This window comes from Apium graveolens, chromosome 4 (genome assembly GCF_009905375.1).
Source record: "Apium graveolens cultivar Ventura chromosome 4, ASM990537v1, whole genome shotgun sequence".
Lineage (NCBI taxonomy): Eukaryota > Viridiplantae > Streptophyta > Magnoliopsida > Apiales > Apiaceae > Apium > Apium graveolens.
The window spans coordinates 73990599-74000231 of record NC_133650.1 but is presented as its reverse complement, the minus strand read 5'-3'; the positions used below and the strand labels follow the sequence as shown (position 1 = coordinate 74000231).

The 9633-nt window shown below is 36.3% G+C and overlaps 1 non-coding gene across 1 annotated transcript; it reads right to left on the bottom strand.

The window, feature by feature from the left end:
* Window positions 1-2074: 2074 nt before the first annotated feature.
* LOC141723151 (small nucleolar RNA R71) lies at window positions 2075-2181 on the bottom strand. Its single transcript, XR_012576140.1, has one exon. It is a non-coding gene; the product is annotated as a small nucleolar RNA R71 (small nucleolar RNA).
* Between the last annotated feature and the right edge of the window lie 7452 nt (window positions 2182-9633).

Genomic DNA, 9633 nt, shown 5'->3' with positions numbered 1-9633 from the left:
CACATATAGTGTAAACCCTAAGCTGTGTTTATATAGTACATATTTGATAAGTGGATTTTATATCCACTTGGAACGCTTCATTACAAGCTTAAATTGATGTTTTGGACTCAAGTTGTTGGTATTTTGATGTGTTTTTGTGTTATTGCATTTCAGGTATTAGTAAAAATGAATAAAGGAGATTTTAAAGGAAATATGATGAAAAGTGATCAGATTTGGAAGACAAGGCCATTGTCATGTTGTAGATAATCTCGTTAGCTTCGCGTGGGCAGTTGAATCGCCTAATTCTGATGAGTAGAACTCAAGTTATGGCCAAAACAAGATTCATCAGAATTTTTCCAGACAGGCTGCAGGCGCCCGCCTGCTGGAGGAGGCGCCCGCCTGCTGGTGGAGGCGACCGCGAGCTGATGCGCAGCTGACTTCACTGATTTCGCTGAAAAACCCTATTTTAGTGGAATTTGACGATTTTAAGGATCCAGGTCCAATATAGGCGTATATATACATTAAAAAAAGGGTTTTCATCATCCGGGAAGATTGGGATACCAAGGAGAAGACCTAGAAGCACAAAACAACTCCGAAAAAGAAGATCTTGTTTTCAACTTGTGATTCTTTGAATTAGTTGTAACTTTGGATGCTCGTTTTCGTTCTTGTTGAACCTAGATCTCGTTTATTCATACTTTAATTATTATTCAGTTTATTAAAACCTTGTTTTATACCATGCTTTCATTGGAACCCATGGTGACGATGAGTTCAATTATGGGTTAATCATTGTCATGGGATTCTAGCGGATTTACTTATAGATTTCAATAATTAATTTATTTCAATATCTTGGTGTGTGGTGATTGTATGATATCCTAATATTGGTTGTGCTTATTCGTCTTATGTGCGTAGCTAATATATAAGATAGCGTGTTAATCTCATTTGAAGCAACAGTGAATATAGAGGTTTAGAACTTGCCATGCTAGCATAGGTTCATGTATTTGTTATGCATGATTCGTAGGTAATTTTAACCATCTTACTTGCCCTATGTAATCACGATAGATAACTTGCGCATTAAACCATTATGTTTTCAATTCTTATAGACATATAAGGACTAAGCATAATTGGTGTCTATTCAACTTCTATCTCTTTTGTGGATGTTTGGTAGTATGATATCCGTACAACGAAAGTTGGCGTTTACTAGTTTCGTGTTATCTGATTAGTGTCATCACCATCACATGCTAAGGTTAAGAACAAAAAGGCTATTGAATGAAGTATTTAATGAAGTTAGAATCCCATATTTTTCATATATATTAATTCAACCATTCTTGTTCTCTTAGTTATAATTGTTAGTTTAATCTCTTAGTTTAATCAAAACCCAAATTGTTATTTGTCTTAGCATTGAGCGATAACCATACATTGTTGCATAGGTGCATAAATTGAACTTAACCTAAACCAGTCTCTGTGGGAATGAATCTGATTTATTTCTTATACTACTTGCGAACACGTATACTTACGTGAATATTACCGCGTGTTTTCGCCCTAACAATTTTTTGGCACCGCTGTCGGGGACTCGGTGTTAATTTTTAGTTTATGTGCTTGTTATCAGTGGTCGTTAAAGTTCACTGACTCGGATTCTTTTACTTTCACGGTTTATTTGTTTGTGTTTCAGGTACTCATTACAATGGGAGATCCAGCAGCACGAACGAAAGCCTTGATGCATTTTTCTCAACCTAAGATCAATGACATTTAATCTAGCATTGTCTGGCCAGCAATCATAGATAATACCTTTGAGATCAAGCCTGGCATAATTCAATGGGTACAGAATTCAGTCCAGGTTGGGGGTTCTCCAACGGAAGATCCCAATATGCACATTAGGGATTTTATTGAGATCTGCGAGAAGATAACTTCATATTTTGGTAACTCTTTCAAGTTCAACGGTGTTTCTGAAGATGCTGTGAAGCTAAGACTATTCCCATTCTCTTTGAGGGACAAGGCTAAGAGCTGGTTACACTCTCTACCAGCTGGTTTGATTACTACTTGGGAAGATTTTGCTCAGAAGTTTCTTACTAAATTCTTCCCAATGGCGAAGACAGCTGTAATCAGGAATGCTATTACTCAATTTGCGCAGCAATCAGGAGAATCTTTATATGAAGCTTGGGAGTGCTACAAGGAGATGTTTAGGAAGTGTCCTTATCATAAAATGTCTGATTGGATGATCATCAATTGTTTTTATAATGGGTTGGGAGCACAGTCCAGACCTATGCTCGATGCAGCAGCAGGCGGAGCATTATGGGCAAAGAGATGTGAGGAAGCTTATGATCTAATTGAACTGATGGCTGCTAATAAATATCAGTATCCAACCCATAGATGTCCACATGGCAAGGTAGCAGGAGTTCTTGAAGTGGATACAGCTACGGCTATCACTGCTCAACTAAAGGCGTTGTTTATGAAGATCGATTCTCTGGCTAAATATGGTGTTAAGCAGATAATTAGTGTTTGTGAGCTGTGTGCAGGTCCGCATGTGATGGAGCAATGCGCTATATCTAGTGACTAAGCTCAGTTTGTGAGCAACTTTCAGAGATCGCAGCAACCGGTTCTAGACACTTATCATCCTGACAATTGGAATTATCCTAACTTCAGCTGGAGCAACAATCAGAATACGATGCAACAGCCGTTCCAGCAGTTTAGAAATAAGCTATTCAACCCTCCTGGTTTTCAGCAACAAATTACACCAAAACAACAAACTCATGGCGCATGTCTAGCTTCGAATAAAAAATCTGAATTGGGGGAGTTACGGCTTATGTATAAAAACCAGGATCTTATATGCCAAAGCCAGGCTGTTTCTATCAAGACTCTGGAGAACTAAATAGGGCAAATTACTAATGCCTTATTGAATCAACCACCAGGAACGCTTCCTAGTGATACAGAAACAAATCCAGGCAAGAGGGAAGTTGAAGAATAGGTGAACACCATCACCTTAAGGTCTGAAAAGGTCGCAAGCCTCCAAATTCAGCAAGACGAAGAGCCTGAAAAATCTCAAGTTTCAAAAAATGCAGTTATGGCTGAAGAAGAAGTGTAGAAAGAAGCAGAGGTGGAACCAAGGAAGACTATTGTGGAATACACTCCTCTTGAGGGTAATACAGGGGAGAAACAGATCTATCCTCCACCTCATTTTCCTAAGAGGCTGCAGAAGAAAAAGCTGTATAAGCGTTTGAGAAGTTTTTGGAGGTGTTAAAGAAATTTCATATCAACATACCTTTCGTTGAAGCTCTTGAACAGATGCCTAGCTATGTGAGGTTTATGAAAGTTATTCTCTCTCGAAAAGTGAAGCTCGATGACTTAGAGACCGTTGCTATAACAGAGGAATGCAGTGTTGTGCTATAATAGAAGTTGCCTCTGAAGCTTAAAGATCCTGGAAGTTTCACTATTCCTTACACCATCGGAAACTTGTCATTCGACAAGTGTTTATGTGATTTAGGAGCTAGCATCTATCTGATGCCCTTATCTATCTTCAAGAAGCTTGGTCTGCCTGTTCTGAAACCAACATACATGTCATTGCAACTAGCTGACTGTTCCATCGCTTATCCACGAGGTATAGTGGAGGATGTCTTGGTCAAGGTGGATAAACTCATCTTTCCTGCTGACTTTGTAATTCTTGATTTTGAGGAAGATAAGAAGATTCCCATTATCTTGGGGAGACCATTCTTAGCTACTGGCCAAACTATGATTGATGTACAAAAAGGAGAGCTTTCGATGAAGGTTTACGATCAAAAGGTCACTTTTAATGTGTTCAAGGAAATAAAGTTACCCACAGCTAAAGAGGAGTGCTTTAAAGTAGAGTGGGTCGACTCTGTAGTAAATTCAGAGCCTGAGCAATTTCCAAAGTCAGATACCTTAGAGAGATCCTTAATAGGGGAATCAGTTATTGAAGATAAAGAAGGAGCAGAGCAATTACAGGATTTGAATGCACCTCCGTGGATGAGGAAGTTGGATATGCCATTCGATTCTCTTGGGTTAGCAGAGCTGAAAATTTCTCAGGAGCGTTTTGAACCATTTATTCAAGAAGCTCCCAAACTTGAGCTCAACCGAATACCAAATCACTTGAGTTATTCATTCTTAGGTGCACCCCATGATAAGGGGTTGAGATATATTTTTGATGATGTGGAGAGTGGATGGACGGATATTCCCGTTCCTACAGAGGGTTTTTCTCATGTGCAACAGGTAGTTGATAGGACTGGTGTTGGTGATGCACAGTATAGAAGATTGACTAGGCGTATGGAGGCCATGCATGTTATCCACCGATATTTTGCTGAAGATTTGACACATGCTTTCGGTACTGTTGTTCGAGACAATGGTGGCGAGTTGATTGGCCACCTGATCCTCCACCCGACGAGGGTGACTCTCCCGCTAATTAGGTATGCCTGAAATCCTTATTATTACCTTCAATGAGGACATTGAAAATTTTAAGTTGGGGGTGATAATGTAAGGATTAGTAGTGTGTGTGTCCATATAGATTCATATAGAGTCATATTGCATGTTTAATTGTAGTTCATTCATATTTTTGCATGATTGTTCATTTAGGACATATTTGTTTGTTTTTATGTGATTTCATAAAGTTGCATTTGCATGCATATTTAGCATGATCCCTTAAGATGAACTATGATATTTGATAAGTTGATGTTGATTTGAGTGTGGTGATGACGAATAGAGGGATGTTTAAGTCCTAATGAATTGATTTGCATGCCTGAAACAAATATTTTCACAAAGTCTTATAGGGTTACTTTTGATCTAGATCATGATCATACTTGTTTGTTGTTGAGATTTAATCACTTGGTTATATTTAGAATTTGTGATATTCTCGTAATGACGTAAAAACACTGATTTTTTTTATCTGGAGAAAAACTTGGATTTCATTGCTAGTTGTTGTAAGGCTAGGTGTCAAATGGCTAGTAGCCGGCTCATATTTTTATGAGTAGTCTAGGGTTGAATGAGATGGAGTGAAACGCACTCATTCAGAAATTATTGGAAAAACAAGAAAAAAAAGAAAAAAAAGGTATGTGTTTATGCATAATTGATCAAGAGTGAGCTCTTTAATACTCGAGTTATTAAGTTCTTAGGGGACTTTGTGCCTAGTGACCTAAGGATTTTTATAGTCTGGGATCCGCTAACCTAATGCTCGCTACATGGGTATTATTGCATAAGTCTTTTGGGACCTCATTCATTGCACGGTCAAATAAGCATCTTTGTTATGTGTTCAATAATAGCATGAATCCTTGTATAACTTTAGTAAGAAGGAGGTGTTGTGAGTCATTATGCGTTTAACGTCTATTCATTTTATAAACTTGTGATTGTTTTCATGATAGATAAGTTATGCTTATTGATCTAGTGTCGAGAGTATATATGTTAAGCATCCACACACGCACGTTTCTGGTTTGTGAGTTGGTTTGTGGGATTTATTCCAACTTTGTTTAAAGTCATTGCATTCTTAGAAGCATTGGCTTATTCATTTGGTTATGGTTATTCTGAGGGGATCGATTGCATTATCATTTAGTTGCATTCACGTAGTTGCATTCATGCATTAGATTTGTTTTGTAGTTTTGAGTCTATTTATGCTTTAGGACAAGCATCGATTCAAGTTTGGGGGTGTGATAAGTGGATTTTATATCCACTTGGAACGCTTCATTACAAGCTTAAATTTGTGTTTTGGGCTCAAGTTGTTGGTATTTTGATGTGTTTTTATGTTATTGCATTTCAGGTATCAGTTAAATGAAGAAAGGAGCTTTTAGAGGAAATATGATGAAAAGTGATCATTTTTGGAAGCCAAGGCCATTGTCAAGTTGTAGAGAATCTCGTTAGCTTCGGGTGGGCAGTTGAATCGCCTAATTCTGATGAGTAGAACTCAAGTTATGGCCAAAACAAGATTCATCAGAATTTTTCCAAACAGGCTGCAGTCGCCCGCCTGCTAGTGGAGGCGGCCGGGTGCTGATGCGCGGCTGACTTCGCTGATTTCGCTGAAAACCCCTATTTGAGTGAAATTTGACGATTTTAAGGGTCCATATCCAATATGGGCGTATATATACTTAAAAAAGGGTTTTCATCATTCGGGAAGATTGGGATACCAAGGAGAAGACCTAGAAGCACAAAACAACTCCGAAAAAGAAGATCTTGTTTTCAACTTGTGATTCTTTGAATTAGTTGTAACTTTGGATGCTCGTTTTCGTTCTTGTTGAACCTAGATCTCGTTTATTCATACTTTAATTATTATTCAATTTATTAAAACTTTATTTAATACCATGCTTTCATTGGAACCCATGGTGACGATGAGTTCAATTATGGGCTAATCGTTGTCACGGGATTCTAGCGGATTTACTTATGGATTTCAATAATTAATTTATTTCGATATCTTGGTGTGTGGTGATTGTATGATATCCTAGTATTGGTTGTGCTTATTCTTCTTATGTGCGTAGCTAACATATAAGATAGCGTGTTAATCTCTATTGAAGCGACAGTGAATATAAAGGTTTAGAACTTGCCATGCTAGCATAGGTTCATGTATTTGTTATCCATGATTCGTAGGTAATTTTAACCATTTTACTTGCCCTATGTAATCACGATAGATAACTTATGCATTAAACCGTTATATTTTTAATTCTTATAGATATATAAGGACTAAGCATAATTGATGTCTATTCAACTTCTATCTCTTTTGTGGATGCTTGGTAGTTTGGTATTCGTATAAAGAAAGTTGGCATTTACTAGTTTCGTGTTATCTGATTAGTATCATCACCATCACATGCTAAGGTTAAGAATAAAGTGGCTATTGAATGAAGTATTTAATGAAGTTAGAATCCCATGTTTATCATATATATTAATTCAACCATTCTTGTTCACTTAGTTATAATTGTTAGTTTAATCTCTTAGTTTAATCAAAACCCAAATTGTTATTTGTCGTAGCATTGAGCGATAACCATACATTGTTGCATAGGTGCATAAATTGAACTTAACCTAAACCAGTCTCTGTGGGAACGAATCTGATTTATATCTTATACTACTTGTGAATGCGTATATTTACGTGAATATTAGCACGTGTTTTCGCCCTAACAACAGTTACAAGATATCTTCTAATTGATATGAAATATATCTCTTCTTAAAATATATCAATCAGATATTATCTTCTACAAGTCTTCTAGTCGTCCAACTCCTAAAGCATATCTTCCTTTGTTTTAGTCCAAATCCTCTCCTAGAAATCAGCTGCACTTTACTTTGAATCATATCCTTCCTTAAGTTCTGATATCACAAGTTCTGATAACTTAAGTTCTGATATCTTCCTGTCTTTAGTAAATCCTGATTTCCAGTAAGTTCTGATATTAAGTTCTGAAACTAAACAAATCAGATTAGACATGACATCACAAATATATCTAACAGTTGAAGAGACTGAATTTGGAGATTTGTGGAGGTGGAAATTGGTTGTTGTGAGCTTGTGGAGAGAGGAGCACCAAATGTGGTTTAAATAGATTCCTTAATTCCCTCCATCAATAGAGCTGAAGGTTCGTATTTGGCTTGATGGAGTTGGTCCAATTTCGTAAGAACTCTAAATTTTGTAATATTTTAAAACTTCAGTGAATAATAATTGGATGTGATTATGCAAAAATTTTGAGTTCACCATAAATGAATAATGGAATCTTGAGAATCCGAGAACGTATTTTTGTTTAACGAGCGAAATAAGTGAATGCAAAAGCCGTCGAAATTCGAAATTTCCCACTTATACTACGTGTTTTAGAATCCGTAAAGAATGGTGCAGAACCGGGAATACTACGTTAAATAAACATCTCATCAAGATGTTATTAAGTTCAAGAGAAAGGAATGGAAGTGATTAAAAGATTATAGACGGTAAACGAAATCCTTGCGAAATGAAACGTTCTACGGGAAAACTATCGAAATAAAACGAAAAGTGCATGAACGATAATTAAATGAGGAAGTAATTGGAAGCCATGCAAGTTGGTGTAACTAGTGGTTAGTCAATCAAACTAGAATAATGTTGTGAATAGTAAAGGGGGAGACAAGGAGTACATGCACCATACCTCCATATTTCTCTCATTCAACACACAATCACAAGCTATACTTCTATTATTTCTTTGTCCAAGTGCAACTCTTATACATATATCCACATATGTATACGTATAACCTAACACACTTTCAAGAGTCAAGCAAAAGAAAGCCATTCTCTCCATCCTCCTCCATTTCCGAATTTCCAAGAACCCCCAAGAAATAAAAATTCATAACTTAAGATCTACCCACTCAAATATCATGAAATTTTAACCGTATCTGCTCCATATCATAGGTAAGCTTCACACCAAATTTCTGACTCAAATAATTGTTTTTCAAGTTTATAAAAATATTTGAAGGAGATGCTGAATAGTAACTCCGAATTTTACTAACTCGTTTTCTTGATTTCTCTTGTTAGTCTAAAGCTTGTTAAGGATAGATCAACTTTCTACAAGATTAATACACTCCTCATAGGTGTTCTAAGGATCCAAGAAGGTATGACTCTTCACCCTTAAAGATTTTATGGTTGGATTTTATGGATTATTGTTATATGGTTTCAAGATTTAAGAGATTGTGAATGCTTGAGGTTTATATGTTTAAATCTTGTTAAGTTTTAAAGATTATGAGATGTGATTCTTGGATGTTACACTAGATGATGTAAAGAATGATTAGATGAGTGAATCTTGAAGATTATATGTGTTGATGTTGTTTACAAGTAGTGGAAAAGGCAAGATCTTGTTGTGGTTGTTAAGTAGTGGATTTGTTGCACATATTCTGGTTTGTGCAGAGCATTCGGCCATAAAATAATCTGTAAAGTGTGAACCACTAGACATGAAAATATATATTATTTTTTAGTTTCAGTACATATAAAGAACGTCGTGAGGCGATTTACGGTTTACGAGTTATGGTCGATTTAGTGAAAAGCATTTCTGTGAGAACATAGTTACGGATTATGGAGTTGTGTGATGATTTTGGAACCCTACAAATTATAATTTGACTATGGAAAAATCATGGTAACTGGATATTTCAGTAAGGAAGAAGACCCAAAAATAATTTCATTAAAATATTAATTTTCCAATTTTATAAAAATGTTGGAACCAAAGTCGCGCGGTAATGCTACACGACGCGTAGCCACTGCCTAGCTACTGCCCTGTTTTGATTAAATTCTGGGAAATTTGTTTTCTAAAAAGGACAGAGTTTGGTTTTGATTAAAAATTAGAAGTTATCTAGATCGTGCACGTAAAGACGGAGTGTAGATTGATTTAACGGTTTGTGTGTTATGAGTGTTTTAGTAAAACTAGCGCGAATAGTAGAACTCCATAGTCGATCGAACTTTGGAAATGTTTTCACCTATTTAAATTCATATTTTCAAATTGAAACTTTTGTGATAATTATGAAAAACACTCAAGAAGTCCTTGAGGTGGTTTCGCATTTAAATCTTAATTTTTTGATTTATTAAAAATGCTAGCGTGCAAGTCGCGTAATAGTAATTCAAGGAAAAGTCAACTATGGAAGTACTACTTTGACCGCCCGTTTTGGCCAAGTTAATAATATAATTTGGAGATGATCGAAACACGAGAGTTGTTAAGGATTGTAAGATGAACACAT